This window comes from Cetorhinus maximus, chromosome 9 (genome assembly GCF_964194155.1).
Source record: "Cetorhinus maximus chromosome 9, sCetMax3.hap1.1, whole genome shotgun sequence".
NCBI classification, from domain to species: Eukaryota; Metazoa; Chordata; class Chondrichthyes; order Lamniformes; family Cetorhinidae; genus Cetorhinus; species Cetorhinus maximus.
The window spans coordinates 71673979-71691230 of record NC_135887.1 but is presented as its reverse complement, the minus strand read 5'-3'; the positions used below and the strand labels follow the sequence as shown (position 1 = coordinate 71691230).

Here is a 17252-nt window from a genome sequence, read left to right as displayed (position 1 = left end):
TATGGTTCTGCCATTCACATCCCCTCTAGATACATCTTTTGTCTCTTTACTTGTCCCGTTACCGTACCTTATAGATTTGCACCATCATCCCTTTTTTGTTTAATGTTTCTTGCCTTCCACCCTATCACAGGCCTTATAGATTTGCACCATCATCCCTTTTTTGTTTAATGTTTCTTGCCTTCCACCCTATCACAGGCCTTATCTTTTGCGCTGTTTTCCCACCTTCCCCCATTTAACTGTCTAAAGCCGATTACATCTTAACTTCTTCTAGTTCTGCTGAAAGGTCATTGACCTGAAATGTTAAGTCTGTTCCCAGACCTGCTGAAGATTTCCAGCATTTTCTGATTTTATTAGATGTTATTGATGAAAAATGAAAAACTTTCTATTCATGGTACTCACTTAACATTTTACTCTCAGAAAATATAATCCTGTTACTATTTATTTGTTTTCTCTAATATGGTGAAGTAATATTAATATTCCTTTGGGTTCTATTCAGCTTTTTCACAGGAAAGGATGTTCTGAAGCATCACCAGGACAGATCTTCACAGCATTTTGATGCTGAACATGAGTTCACTCGTGCCAGACCAAGGTACTTACTTACTCCACAAAAGCTATGCTACACAGGTGTAAAGAATGTTGGAAACGTCATGGCATTTGATGGACACTGTGCAATCTTTATCAATGTATCATGAAAATAAAATATTAAAATATACAAGTTCACTTTGCAGGCAGAGCAATACTGGAAGTTAAAATGCATCATTACAATGTTCTTAGAAAATAGTTCCACTACGGAGCACATTTTAGAGTATTGCATGGTTGAGTTGATAAATTGCTTGACTATCCTGATTTAAAACAACCCCTGAAGACCTCAGCAACTTGTCATCCATTGAGACTGAGTGTTACCCTGCATCTGGAAAATGGAAAGCTCCTTGCCATCTTGCATCTGTGCCTGTTATACTATGAGGCAGGCATTTCACACATCTATCTATATTGAATACTGTAAGTTGGGTGCTACACAGTCCAAAATATTTTTAGAAATATAGAAAATTTAAGGCACAGTAGGGCATCTGGCACATTTGTGTTGGCCAAAAAAGAGCTCTCCAACTTAATCCCACTTACCAATTCTTACCAGACCCAATTCCCCACCACCATCTGGAAGAAAAAATTCTCAACTCCTACCAATACTGCTTTGCCCCCTAGTTATTGACCTCCCTACTAAGGGAAATAGGTCCCTCTTATCCACTCTATCTAGACCCCTCAATTTTATACATCTCAATTAAATCTTCCTTCAGCTTCCTTTCTTCTAAAGAAAATAACCCCTGTCTATCCAATCTTTACTCACAGCTAAAATTCTTATTTACTGGCAAAATCTCGTAAGTCTCCTTTGTATTATTTTGAGTGCAATCACACCCTTCCTGTATTGCAGTGACCAGAACTGTACGCAGTACTTTAACTATGACCTAACTAGTTTTTTTTAATACAGTTCAAGCATTACCTTCTTGCTCTTATATTAAATTTTTTCACTAATAAAGGAAAGTATCCTGTGTGTCCTTTTAACCACCTTATCTACTTACCCTGCTACATTCAGGGACCTGTGGATATGTACTCCGCGGCCCCTCAGTTCCTCTACATTTCTCAGTATCCTACCATTGATTATGTATTTCTTTGTCTTGTTTGCTCTCTCCAAATGCATTACCTCACATTTTTCCAGATTGAATTTCATTTGCTACTTTTCTGCCCATCTGACCATTGTCTATTAATAATTTCCTGTAGGCTACAGCTTTCTTCCTCACTATCAACCACATGACCAATTTTTGTATCATCTGCTAATTTTTTAAATGTGCCCCGTACATTTAAGTCTAAATCACTGATATATGCCACAAAAAGCAAGGAGCCTAGTACTGAACCCTGTGCAACCTCAATGAAAACTGCCTTCCAGTCACAGCATCCATCGACCATTACATCTTGCTTCCTGCCACTGAGCCAATTTTGGATCCAACTCACCACTTTCCCTTGGATACCATGGAACCTTTCTTTTCTGACACATCTGCCATGTCAAAAGCCTGGCTTTAGTGCATACAGACTACATCAAATGTACTTCCCTCAATGATCCTCCTTGGGATCCCATCCCCCTGCCTTGTTACCTTCTCAAAAAATTCAATCAAATTATTCAAGTGGTACCTTTGTTTCAAAATTGAAAAGGTCTGAAATTCGTTGACGAAAGGTGCAGTGTAACTAAAGTGTTGTCATTTACATGCTACTGATTTTAATTTATGATCCATTTTTTCTGTTGATGGAAATGAGGAACCTTCTTCGCTGGAAGTGTCATGGTGTCTACAGTATCTTTATACCAGTTTTGTCATTCGCAAACTAACATGTGTGGGATCTAAATGGTCCTGGTTCAGGATCTTTTACAGCATAGTCCCAGGAGCTAACAAACTGTATACAGCAGAACTATAAAACCAGACAGCAGTGATGCACATCTCTATAGGTCAGTGGACCAAGGATACCGTGCAACAATTTTTAAATGGCAGAATCAAGGAAATCTTTGTTTTTTTTTGCAATCTGTTTTTGTTTTCTTTTCAAGCTCCATTACCTCATTTCGTTCAAAAGTACTTCTCAAAGAAATCTTAGCTTCAAAGCAACTTTCCAATCCTGTTTAATTGCTGTCTTACAGTGAATACTGCTGCAATTACTCAGATATGACAATTCCAGGTTTCTTGCACTTGGTTATATTTAGTTCATGTAGCTGTTGTGAGGATCATGGGCTCCAGTCAAACAACATCCTTGGGCCCTCATCTGGCATGCAAACCTGGCTGGGACTGACAGTGCCAAACACAAACATATCAATGGAATACATTATTATATCTGAGCAATTAAGGAGAGTGGAAGGTTCATCTGTAGGGTTACTTTAGGAAATGTTACAGAATTAAACTAAGAAAATGTGAGCTCATGTAATTTCTATGAATACCGTCTGGTAATTTTTCCATTTGTTTACAAACACACAATACAATAATACCAATTACCTTACAATTTAATGTTGCATCATTTGCTGAAGTGATTCTAACCATAATGGCACATAATGAAACACCAGACGAGCAAAGACAGTATGCTAAAAAATTTCTTTCTGAAGAGTATTATTTTAAATAAAGGAAACGTAATAAGGAGAGTTGTATACAAAATGTCACAAGAGGTCTTCAAGGTTAAGCAACTTAATTGCAGGCCGACGCTATCAGGACATTCGCAGGCTAGTGTTGATAAAATATTTACAGGCTGATGTGTATCGGGGCCACCGCCAGCGAGGGTCGATCGGGGCCGCCGCCAGCGAGGGTCGATCGGGGCCGCCGCCAGCGAGGGTCGATCGGGGCCGCCGCCAGCGAGGGTCGATCGGGGCCGCCGCCAGCGAGGGTCGATCGGGGCCGCCGCCAGCGAGGGTCGATCGGGGCCGCCGCCAGCGAGGGTCGATCGGGGCCGCCGCCAGCGAGGGTCGATCGGGGCCGCCGCCAGCTAGGGTCGATCGGGGCCGCCGCCAGCGAGGGTCGATCGGGACCGCCGCCAGCGAGGGTCGATCGGGACCGCCGCCAGCGAGGGTCGATCGGGACCGCCGCCAGCGAGGGTCGATCGGGACCGCCGCCAGCGAGGGTCGATCGGGACCGCCGCCAGCGAGGGTCGATCGGAACCGTCAGGGGAGAGTGTAGATCGGAATCGTCAGGGGAGAGTGTAGATCGGAACCGTCAGGGGAGAGTGTAGATGGGAACCGTCAGGGGAGAGTGTAGATCGGAACCGTCAGGGGAGAGTGTAGATCGGAACCGTCACGGGTGTAGATCGGAACCGTCACGGGAGGGTGTAGATCGGAACCGTCACGGGAGGGTGTAGATCGGAACCGTCACGGGAGGGTGTAGATCGGAACCGTCATGGGAGGGTGTAGATCGGAACCGTCACGGGAGAGTGTAGATCGGAACCGTCACGGGAGGGTGTAGATCGGAACCGTCACGGGAGGGTGTAGATCGGAACCGTCACGGGAGGGTGTAGATCGGAACCGTCACGGGAGGGTGTAGATCGGAACAGTCACGGGAGAGTGTTTTCTTTGCGGGGAGGTGGTAGTGGTATTGTCACTGGACTGGTAACCTAGAGACCCAGGGTAATGTTCTGGGGACCCAGGTTCAAATCCCACCACGGCAGATGGTGGAATTTGAATTCAATAAAAAATCTGGAATTTAAAGTCTAATGGTGACCATGAAACTGTTGTTGATTGTCGTAAAAACCCATCTGGTTCACTAATGTCCTTTAGGGAAGGAAATCTGCCATCCTTACCTGGTCCTGCCTACATGTGATTCCAGACCCACAGCAATGTGGTTGACTCTTAAAATCCTTCTGAACAGGGGCAATTAGGGACGGGCAATAAACACTGGCCTTGCCAGCGATGCTCTCATCCCATGAATGAAAAAAAAATATTGGGTCCGTCAAGGGACAGTGCATATTGGGACCATCATGAGCAAGTGTATGTCAGGACCGTCACGAGCTAGTGTAAATTGGGACTGTCATGAGGGCAACTAGATTTTGGGATTTTCATGAGCTAGTATTAACAGTGATGAAGAAGGTCTTACAGTGAAGTATTTATTTCTAACATTGGTTATCTGTATTTTGTTAGGGGGCTAAGACACTCTATATTTTTATAAAATATATATCCTTATGGCTAATTTCTAAAACTTTTAAACTGGGCAAAGGCTTTTAAAATGGCTGAAGCTATGTCTGTCTGTGACCCTGAGTGTCAAATAAATTTGTACCTCGTTATCTCTGAAGGGATCCTAACGACACCCTGTGGGCTGCAGAGGCCAAATTCAAAGGGAACGATACAAAGGCCATCTACATTTCATAAGCCAGGGCAAAGGATCCAGACAAAGGGATACACACCCTTTGTCAAAGCCAAATTGGAGAGATGAGAGTCATTGACATGGCCTCCACCCCGCCCCCCCAGCCACAACTGGTAGAACCAGCAATATTGCTTTGTGGAGCTGCAAAGCTCAGTCAGCTGTCTTTCTATCTTCCTAGCAGCAGCACAGAAAATGGGGCAATGGCCAAGTTTGAATGGCTGGCCCCATCTACACTGTTTCGGCTGGAACCTATTACCATTGCCTACAAGATAATTCATCTCTGTGTGCCTAGCTCATCGTGGAAGTCATCACCTCTGGAAAAGTGAATTATCCATCATCAGTTCAGCCTGCCAGCCTCTGTGAAGGAATTCACCATTGGATTTTGGTTCTGCACACACGTGCAACAATTATTTTCTCTGTGGTCTTTGCCCTTTTACTTAATGAATGCAAAGGAGGCAACGTTGTGACCCTCCTCCTGCATCTGAATGTCTGCAGATAAACCAAACTCTGAGTTCATCCCATCTCGAGTTTGCTGTGGGGTTATTAATAGAAATTAGATCACACCAAAGCTGAGAGGTTGGGAAATATGCCACTGGTTATAAAAGGGAAAATTAAAATCAAAACACCTTTCTGTTTACAGACAGGGGATGAGAGAAGAAATCAGGGCTGTTTAAATTAAACCCCCTCCTGTCTGTAACAATTTCAAAAATAATATTTTAAAAGTGGTGGAGTGCTTACAATTCCCTCAACAGCCAGCTGATTAGTCTTCAAAAAGTAAGGCTTTATATAAAACGGTGCTGTATCAGAGACTTTTGGTTTGATAAATACCTTAGATATGTGCAATTTCTCTGGCTTCAGGACACTGTGTTTCAGCGAGACTCTGCAGTTATCCCAAATGAGACAGTTTGATATTCACATCTTTTCACTCTAGAGATAGAGTAAATATGCACTCTCCCCAAATGATCACCTCCATGCCTTAGATAAGATCTCAATAAGGCTCACATCTGCCCCTTTGGCTGACCGAACGGGAGCTCCGTATTCCCAACAACCATTACTGTTGCTGTAACAGGGGTGACCTTATATCAGATTTAAAAGGACAACTTGATTGAAACATATAAGATCCTGAAGGTTCTTGACAGTGGATGTAGAAAGGATGTTTCCTCTTGTGGGAGGATCTAGTACTAGGGGTCACTGTTTGAAAATAAGGGGTTGCCCATTTAGGACAGAAATGAGAATTTCTTTCCCTGAGGATTGAGTGTCTTTGGAACACTCTTCCTCAAAAGGCAGTGGAAGCAGAGTCTTTGAATATTTTTAAGGCAGAGGTAGATAGATTCTTGATAAGCAAGGGGGTGATAGGTTATTGGGGGTAGGTGGGAATGTGGGGTTCAGGTTACAATCAGATCAGCCATGATGTTATTGAATGGCGCAGCAGGCTCGAAAAGCCAAGTGGCCTACTCCTGCTCCTAATTCGTATGTAAAACATCACTGGATAATTGCTTCTATTTGGTTGATTGGCCACCCAGTCCCCAGCAGGCTTCACAGTTCAATCAGGATGCTAATTTTGCAGAACTTCTGAGGTCAATCTGAACACACACTTAGAACTAACTGATTGCCCAGCATCTAAACTCCATAAATCTCAATTTATTCAGCACAAAACAAACCACTGAATTCGTACAAATAATAGTATAGCCTGCTTCAAATTTCAATAAACAAATAGCTTCCCTTTCATTTCCAATAAACGAACAGCTTCCCATTAATTTCCAATGGATAGAATTCTAAACTTCCTCGGTATTCAGCCCTGTTTTAAACATCTCAAGTGATTATCCTGGTGTACCAAGCCTTGATAGGTTCTATTGGGTCCCTGTTTCCCTATCAGTCAATTTGACGGTTTTTGTTCTTACCATCAAACCTTCATAGCTCTACCTCAGTAACCATCTTCATCCCTATTTTTCTTTCCCCATTCTTCACTCACCTTTCCAACTTGAGAAACTCTGAAATTACAAATTTTTTGTACCAACGACAGTCTGGGACAGTGCATTCCACATTCTCATAATCAATCAGAACCTTATTGAAAAGTCATTGACTAGAAACACTAACTGCTTTTCTCTCTCCACAGGTGCTGCCATACATGTCGAGTATTTCAAGCTTTTCATTGCTTTTTCTTTATTCTTTTATGGGATCTGGACGTCACTAGTTAGGCCAGCATTTGATGCCCATTCCTAATTGCTCTTGAAAAGGTGGTGGTGAGTTGCCTTCTTGAACCGCTGCAGCCCATCTTGTGTAGGTACAATGTTAGGGTGTTCCAGGATTTTGATCCAGCTACAGTGAAGGAACAGCAATATAATTCCAAGTCAGGATGGCGTGTGGCTTGAAGGGAAGCTTGCATGTAATGGTGTTCTCATGCGTCTACTGCCTTTGTTCTTCTAGGTGGTAGAGGTTGCGGATTTAGAAGGTGCTATCAAAGGAACCTTGGCAAGTTGCTGCAGTGCAGCTTGTAGATGGTACACACTGTTGCCACTGTGCGTTGGTAGTAGAGGAAGTGATTTTTAAGATGGTGGATGGGGTGCTGATCAAGTGGGCTGCTTTGACCTGGCTGGTGTCGAGCTTCTTGGTGTTGTTTGAGCTGCACTCCTCCAGGCAAGTGCAGGGTATTCCATCACACTCCTGACTTGTGCCCGTGTAGATGGTGGACAGGCTTTGGGGAGTTAGGAGGTGAGTTACTTGCCTCAGAATTCCCAGCCTCTGACCACAGTTTTGATGTGGCTGGTCAAGTTAAATTTCTGTCAATGGTATCTTTTTGGATGTTGACGGTGGAGGATTCAGTGAGAGTAATGCCGCTGAATGTCAAGGGAAGATGGTTAGATTCTCTCTTGTTGGAAATGATCATTACCTGGTACTTGTGTGATGTGAATGTTACTTGCTACTTGTCAATCAAAGCCGGAATGTTGTCCAGGTCTTGATACACCCAGATATGGGCTACTTCAGTATTTGTGGTGTTGCGAATGGTACTGAACATTGTTCAATCTTAAAGGAACATCTGACTTTACGATGGAGAAAAGGTCATTAATGAAGCAAGCAAAGACACTGCCCTGAGGAACTCCTGCAAGAATGTTCTGGAGCTGAGATGACTAACCTCTGACAACCACAGCTGTTTTCCTTTGTGCTAGGTATGGTACTAATAGGTTTAGAGTTTGCCCCAATTCCTTGGTTTCAATTTTGCTAAATTGCTTTACATCACATTCAATAAAATGCTGCCTTGATGTCAAGGGCAGTCACTTTCACCTCAGGAATTCAACTCTTTTTTCCGTGTTTGAACCAAGGCTGTAATGAGATCTGGAAATGAGTGGTCCTGGCAGAACCCAAACTGAGCGCCAGTGAGCAGGTTATTGCTGAATAAATGCCACTTGATAGCACTGTTGACGACACCTTCCACCTCTTTACTGATGATGGAGAGTAGACTGATGGGGCGGTAATTGGTCGGGTTGGATTTGTCCTGCTTTGTGCACAGGACATATCTGGGCAATTTTCCATTTTGTCAGGTAGATGCCAGCGTAGTAGCTGTACTGGAACAGCTTGACTAGGGGCGCAGCAAGTTCTGAAGCACAAGTCTGCAGCATTATAGCTGGAATGTTGTCAGAACCCATAGCCTTAGCTATGTTCAGTGTGCTCAGTCAATTCTTGGGCTCGTAACTTCCAAGCTCTGGGGTGGGCCCCCACCCTGGAAATTCCCAGGTAATTGCCAGGGATGTTCAAACTTCCTTTAGGCAATTGCCCTGCACAGGGAACCATCTGCTAATGTGATTTAAATCGCAAACCTCAGATGGTTCTGAATGTCTTACAGCAATAGTTATGCAGAAAAAGTTAGAAGAATTAAAACCATTTCTAGCTTCTGGCTAACTATAGCACTGGCCCACCCTAACCCCCAACAGGACACCACCCCCCACCGTCCAGACTGCCCATGGGACTCCTCCCACCCCTCACTACCCTCCCCCTCACTAAGACCCCCTACACCCCCTATAGGACTCCCCCCACTTCCCCACTATTCCTCCCTAACTCCCCCCAGGGGACTCCCCCCACGCCGAGTCCCCATGGGACTCCTCCACACACCCGACTACCACACCCCCCAACTTCCCATAGGATAACCCCCACCCCTCAACAGCCCCCCTGATTCCGTTCCCCCCCTCGACCTGACCCCACACCCCCAACGCAGCCTGACACATCTCCCTCCCCCTAGCCCGACCCAACCTCCACTCGCGGGCCCGACCAGCCCCACCAGGCTCAACCTGACCCCACCACTGCCAACCTCCATGCCCCCAAACCCCAAGGCTCAACCCAACCCCACCACCCACCTTCCCAAGTCTCCATCTGACCCCACCAACCCCCGCAGCCAGGCTCAACCCGACCCCACTCCTCCCTCTCCCCAAATCATACCCACTTACCTTATATACTTACCTTCTCCCTGGCTTGTCAAAGTGGCTGGACCTTTAAATTTACCTGGTTTATGTCAGCTAGTGCTTTTAAAAAAGGGAGCGTGCTTTACTTACCTTCGACTCAGCTGCCCTTGACTGTAGGCCATGGGAACCCTCTGTGCTGGAGTAATTTCGCCCAGCCCGAATTGGAATGTCAGGCGTGATAGGAGCAGCTTCATTTTCAGGTAAGAAACTAGGAGTGGAGTGGCAATCCGATTCAATTGCTGGATGTTACGGGCTTTAATATCGCATGGGGTGAATTGAATTGGCTAAAGCTGGCGATTGTGATGCTGGGATCCTCAAAAGGAGGTCAAGCTGGATCATCAACTCAGCAGTTCTGGCTTCTTGGTCAAGCTCAAGCAAGTTTCCCCTCATGAATTATTAGCTTGATTAGTCCATTCCTTTTTAAGTCAGCATTAATGAACTCTAGAAAGTAATTCACAACTGAATTTGCTTTTCTTTTCCTCATTTTTAAATAGGGATGTAATTTTGGTCACATTCCAGTCATTGGCCACAACCCATGTGTTTTTAAAATTATGGTTAATGCCCCTATTAGTTCCTTTAGCATTTTGGAAACGATACCATCCAGAACTGTTGATCTTTTTGCATTCAGTCACAGATTGGCAAACTGTAACTGGTGGAGTGCCACAGGGATCAGTCCTGGGGCCTCAACTATTTACCATCCATATTAATGACAGGGTGAAGGGGCAGACTACATTGTAACCAAATTTGCTGATGATACAAAAAATAGGTAGGAAAGCAAGTTGTGAGGAGGTTTAAGGAGTCTGCAAAGGAATTATACATAGGTTCAGTGAGTGGTCAAGAATTTAGCATATGGAGCATAATTTGGGGAAATATGAGGATGTCCACTTTAGCAGGAAGAATAGAAAAGCAGAATACTGAATCATTTAAATGGGAAGAAATTGCAGAATGTTACGGTACGGAGGGATCTGGGTGTCCTTGTAGATGAATCACAAAAAGTTAGCATGCAAGTACAGCAAGTAATTAAGAAGGCAAATGGAATGTTCATCTTTATTGCAAGGGAAGGCTTGCTACAACTGTACAGAGTATTGGTGAGACCACACCTGGAGTAGTGTGTGCAGTTTTGGTCTCCTTACTTAAGAAGGGATATACTTGCACTGGAAGCAGTTCAGAAAAGATTCACTAGGCTGATTCCTGGGTTAAAGAGGTTGCCTTATGAAGATAGAGTGAGCAGGTTGGGCCTATACTCATTGGAGTTTAGAAGAATGAGAAGTGATCTTATATCAGATTCTAGGGGGCTTGACAGGGTGGATGCTGAGAGGATGCTTTCCTTTGTGGGAGAATATAGAACTGGGGGTACAATTTAAAAATAAGAGGTCTCCCATTTAAGATAGAGATGAGGAAGGTTGTTAGTCTTTGGAATTCTCTTCTACAGAGTGCAAAGGAGGCCAGGTCATTGAATATATTCAAGGCTTAGTTAGGCAGATTTTTGATCTACAGGGAGTCAAGGGTTATGGGGGGGGCAGCTAGGAAAGTAGATTTAAGGCCACAATCAGATCAGCCACGACCTTATTGAATTGAGGAACAGGTTTAAAGAGCTGACTGGCCTACTCATGCTGCTATTTCTTATGATCTTACAAACTTCTTTTAAAAAAAGTTCTTTTTTGTGCATTCAATTAAAAAATTGTCTCCTGTGGTGCTCTTCCACATTATCCTCAAATATTCCTTTTCCACTTTCCTCTGTAAAGATGAGTCCAAAAACTGACAAAGTGGCTCCTCGTTCCACTGAACCTCTTCTGTCTACCTTAGCGATTCTATCAAAAGACTTCTATTAGGTTAGGTTGGTGCGCTCCATCTTTTACAAAACCATACAGAAGTCCTCAATAAGCTCACAGATTTTTAATGCTTCATTTATTGTTCCCGGATAATGGATTCTTATCAACTTCCACAACATTGACATTTAACTCACTGTCTTCCGCTTGCTGGACTTATCTCTTGCTTGCTTTTAAAGAAATGGTATATATCCTATCTTCAAGCCCTCTAGCACTATCTCAAGGTCCACTGAGCTTTGGTAAACTATAGCTCATAGCAGCCTAATTTCCTCACCTTTTTTTTTAAATATTCTCTAATGGATACCTTCAGGATTTAGAAATTTGTCTGGTCCAACCTTATATTATAAACAGGACATTGCAAGGATCATAATAATCGTCCCTTCATTAATCCTGAATGATCAATGTACCTCTGATAATGGATCTTCCTGTTCCACTCTTTTTTCTTGATATACTTAGAAAAATATTTGCTTTTACATCGAAACCATCTTGTTGGGTTCCATATGATGGGAAAAGAAATCCAGGCCTTTGTACTTTTGCCATTTTTAAAAACTGACTTCCTGCTGAACCAAAAAAAGATGGCTGCTACAAGTCACATGACCACAAGGCTGGCACTTTGTCTGGGTGCTTTTATTTATTAGTTTTCATGGGATGTGGGCATCACTGGCTAAGCCAGCATTTATTGCCCATCCAAAATTGCCCTTGAGAAGGTGGTGGTGAGCTGCTTTCTTGAACCGCTGCAGTCCCTGTGGTGTAGGTACACCCACAGTGCTGTTAGGGAGGGAGTTTCAGGATTTTGACTCAGTGACAATGAAGGAACGGCGATATATCTCCAAGTCAGGATGGTGAGTAGCTTGGAGGGGAACCTCCAGGTGGTGGTGTTCCCATCTATCTGCTGCCCTTATCCGTCTAGATGGTAGTGGATGGGGATTTAGAAGGTGCTGTCGAAGGAGACTTGGTGAGTTCCTGCAGTGCATCTTGTAGGTATTGTACGCTGCTACCACTGTGAGTTGGTGATGGAGGGAGTGAATGTTTGTTGATGGAGTGTCAATCAAGCAGGCTGCTTTGTCCTGGATGGTGTCGAGCTTCTTGAGTGTTATTGGAGCTGCATTCATCCAGGCAAGGGGAGAGTATTCCATCACACTCCTGTCTTGTATCTCGTAGATAGTGGACAGGCTTTAGAGATTTAGGATGCGAGTTACTTGCCACAGGATTCATAGCGTCTGACCTGTTGAAGCCACAGTATTTAGATGGCTTGTCCAGTTCAGTTTCTGGTCAATGGTAACCCCCAGGATGTTGATGGTGGGGGTTTCAGCCATTGTCATTGAATGTCAAGGGGCGATGGTTAGATTCTCTCTCGTTGGAGATGGCCATTGCCTGGCACTTGAGTGGCATGAATGTCAATTGCTACTTGTCAGCCCAAGCCTGGATATTGCCCAGGTCCTGTTGCATTTAGACATGGACTGCTTCAGTATCTGAGTCGTGAATGGTGCTGAACATTGTGCAAAACATTGTGTAATCATCAGCGAACATCACCACTTCTGACCTTATGATGGAAGGAAGGTCATTGATGAAGCAGCTGAATACAGTTGGACCTAGGACACTACCCTAAGGAACTCCTGCAGTGATGCCCTGGAACTAAGATGATTGACCTCCAATAACCACAACCATTTTCCTTTGTGCTAGGTAAGACTCCCAACAGTGGAGAGTTTCTCCCCAGACTTACAAGAGCAAAAGAATTATTTTCTCAGGCAGTGGTTACCTCACACTTTGTTGTTTGGACCCCTTGTAATCACAAAAGCCAGGAGACTCACACATTGAAACTCATTATGCTTGCAGAGCTGTTAAGGGACTCATATCACACCTGGGACTGTTCAGGCCCATTTCAAAATGGAACCAAAGGGACGTAATTTACATCTGACAAGCTCACCTTGCTAGCGGACTCACTGCATCTGCCTAGACAATGGCTTCCTGACACCAGGTCCCTCAATACGGATGGTAGCTCTTTGAACAACTAATGACCGGGACATTAGCGGTCTAGAAGTCAAAGCCAGTTCCTTCCAATGGATAAACATTCCTTTTGGAAGTCATTGTGGCGAGAGAAGGTCACATGACTCAAATGACCATTTTGAAATCTATATATGCCTTTGAGAACTGAGAAATCCTCAGTTTGCTGTTTTATCAACTGGAAAGGACTCCAGCTGCCTGGCTGAGCAAGCAGTCGGTTACCATTTCTCAGCTCCTCCAAGCCTGTCTCTGCTGAAAGATTTCCTAGCATTGCCTGCAGAACCAACCCAGTCTCTGTGTACCTATTTCATCTGCAGTATCCACACCAACTGCAAAGTGAACCCTACATCTCCTGTCTTCAGCCAACTGAACTTCAACTCCTATGTGAAAAATTCCTCATTGGACTCTGAAAATCACATGAACTAATATTCATATCTGTCGTCCTTGTACTATTAATATCTATAGTTGCAAAACTCCTATTTCTCTCTCCCCCCCTTTACTCTGTGTGTGTGCATGTGTGCATCTGCGTGAGCACGTGTGTTATGTATGTGTAGTGGAGTGGGAAGTTGCGAATATGCCTCCGCCGGGTTTTGAATGTGAAATAAACGAACCTTCTGAGTTAATCATAACATGGGTTTGCTGCGGGTTATTAGTAAATTGGATCACACAAACCGAGGGTTTGGGAGAACATGCCACTGCATACTTTAAAAATAATTCAAAACATCTTCAGCTTAAAGAAATGTGGCGAGAGGAAACCAGTCCAGTTTGCCTATCTCTCTCCTGTCCATAACAATCTCCAAGTTATCTTTTCCAAAATCCCTCTCCACTGCCTCATTATCTTCTTGATCTTTGCTTGTTGCTTTCTATATTCCTTCGCTTAATAAGGTTTGCTTTTTTTTTTGCCTTCTTGTTTTTGTTAATATTGATCTTAACCATTCTTGTAAAGCATGGTGTCATCCACCCAGAAATACCACTGTCTTTATAGCTACTTCCTACATTCCACTGTTGGGCGGTAGATTGACAAATGATTATCTCACCATACTGTGATCAATTCCTTCCTCATTATTTCAAACCTTAGCTCTGTTTTAAGTCCAAAACTATGGTTTGTGACCCTCCTTTTTCCTGTTCTAGGTTAATTCTGAGTTCACCATTTTGTTATGACTTTTCACAAGATGCATCCTTGCTACCAGATCACTATTTTTGCTTCATTACTCATAACTAAATTGAGTATTCTGGGCTCCATGTTAGGTGGAAGACAAAGTGTTCAAGGGAACTAGCCTCAATTATTCAATTGAACCTATTTCCTTTGTATTTGTACTGTTTTCTATCTCCCAATTTATACATAACTATATAATTTTAATGGACCAAACCCCTTTCCATCTGGTTCACCAGCAGTTCTACATACAGTCAATTAAAATTACATGTTTTTCTTGTAACACTTTTATCTTTGAATGCAACTTTGTTGAAAACACAATATCCCACCAAGCACATAAATAGACAATCAGCTCACTAGTACTTGGCGTCAGCATTGTAGTCACACCTAGCACATAGGAAGATGGTTGTGGTTGCTGGAGGTCAGCCATCTCAGCTCCAGGGCATCACTGCAGGAGTTCCTCAGGGTAGTGTCCTAGGCCCAACCATCTTCAACTGCTTCATCAATTACCTTCCTTCCATCATAAGGTCAGAAGTGGGGATGTTCGCTGATGATTGCACGATGTTCAGCACAATTCACAACCCCTCAGATATTGAAGCAGTCCATGTCCAAATGCAGCTAGACCTGGACAATATCCAGGCTTGGGCTGGCAAGAGGCAAGTAGCATTCGCGCCACACAAGTGCCAGTCAATGGCCATCTCCAACAAGAGAGAATCTAACCATCACCCCATGGCATTCAATGGCATTACCATCACTGAATCCCCCACTATCAACTTCCTGGGGGCTACCATTGGCCAGAAATTGAACTGGGTTACCTATATAAATACTGTGACTACAAGAGCAGGTCAGAGGCTAGGAATTGTGCGACGAGTAATTCACCTCCTGACTCCCCAAAGGCTGTCCATGATCAACAAGGCACAAGTTAGGAGTGTGAAGAATACTCCCCATTTGCCTGGATGAGTACAGCTCCCACAAAACACAAGAAGCTGGACACCCCCCAGGGCAAAGCAGCCCACTTGATTTGGCACCACATCCACAAACATTTATTCCCTCTACTGCCGACGCATAGTGGCAGCGGTGTGTATCATCTACAAGATGCACTGCAGGAATTCGCCAAGGCTCCTTAGACATCATCTTCCAAACCCACAACCACTACCACCTAGAAGGGCAAGGGCAGCAGGCACATGGGAACGCCACCACCTAGAAGTTCCCCTCCAAATCACTTACCATCCTGATTTGGAAATATATCGCCGTTTCTTCACTGCCGCTGGGTCAAAATCCTGGAACCCCCTCCCTAACAGCACTGTGGGTGTACCTAAACCATATGGACTGCAGCGGTTCACGAATGTAGCTCAACACCACCTTTTCAAGGGTAACTACGAATGGGCAATAAACGCTGGTCCAGCCAGCGAAGCCCACATTCTGCGAATGAATTAAATAAAAAGATTAGCTCAGTGATAGCACTCTCACCCCTGAGTCAGAAGGCTGTGGGTTCAAGGCCTATACTAGAGACTTGAGCACGTAATCCAGGCTGACAGTGAGTTCTGCACTGTCGGAGCTGTTACTACTTTGATGAGATGTCAAACTGAGAGTGTCTCTGCCCTCTTGGGTGAACATAAAAGATTCCACGGCAATATTCTGAAGAACAGCAGGGGAGTAATCCCTGGTATCCTGATCAATATTTATCCCTCAGGCAACATCACTAAAAAAATATTCTCTGGTAATTATAACATTGCTGTTTGCAGAGCCTTGCTGCATGCAAACTGACTGCCACATTTCCTACATTACAATATGACTACACTTCAAAAGGTATTTAAGTTGTCATAAAGTACTTTGGGACCTTCTAAGGTTGTGAACGGCACGACATAAAACATAAACCTATCTTTACACTAAATGTCGACAGTGAAGCATTCAATTTTACATAGTAACTGCAATGCATTTTACAGTAGTATATAGAATCGAGGATTCGGTGAAGCATTTTCAGTTTTGTTTTGACTGAATGTTGTTTCTGCAATTGGGTGGGTTACAGTGAATAGATTTACAAATGGGTTATTTTCAATCTCTAGTTTACAGGAGTTCTGGTCAAGATATAATCTTACTCCAAGCATAACATTTCCTAGGAAAATAATGATTAGGATTCCTAGGGAAAGTATGATTATCAGGATTTGACTGCATTAAAGCTGTATATCACAGAATCTCACAGTGCAGAAGAGGCCCATCGAGTCGGCACCGACACGTGAGAAACACCTGATCTACCTACCTAATCCCATTTACTAGCACTTGGCCCATAGCCTTGAATGTTATGACGTGCCAAGTGCTCATCCAGGTACTTTTTAAAGGATGTGAGGCAACCCGCTTCCACCACCCTCCCAGGCAGCGCATTCCAGACCGTCACCGCCCTGTGGGTTTAACTGGATTTTCCTTCTTGAAGGTGAATTATTGCAGTCCAGACCAACTGTATATGAATATAATGTTATTTAATTTTGTACATAAAATTTATGGAGGCCAAAAGGCCAATGGTGATCTTGAAGGGAAAGGAAGTCTGCATGCACTTGACTATCCCAATACACTCTTGGCCAACCTCCCATGTTCTACACACCACCCCTACCACCACCCTCAAACATTAAACTAAGTTTATCCAAAACTCTGCTGCCCTCATCCTTACTTGCACAAAGGCCCGTTCACCTATCACCCTCTGTGATATAGGCCTACATTGATTAAGTCACACCTTGATTGAAAATTCTTATCCTTGTTTGGAAATCCCTCCATCTTGGCATCATCTCTGTAACCTACTGTAGCCCCACAACCCTCCAAGATATCTAATCTCTTTCTATTCTGATCTCTTTTGCATCCTTGATTTTAATTGCTCCACCATTGGCGGTTGCACTTTCAACTGGCTAGGCACTAAGTTCTAAAAATGCCCTCATTAAAACTCTCT

General features: G+C 43.8%; 1 protein-coding gene across 1 annotated transcript in view; it reads right to left on the bottom strand.

Moving 5' to 3' along the window:
• The window catches only part of pdhx (pyruvate dehydrogenase complex component X), a 199915-nt gene that overhangs the window by 76036 nt on the left and 106627 nt on the right, over window positions 1-17252 (bottom strand). The gene's annotated exons all lie outside the window — the stretch shown is intronic.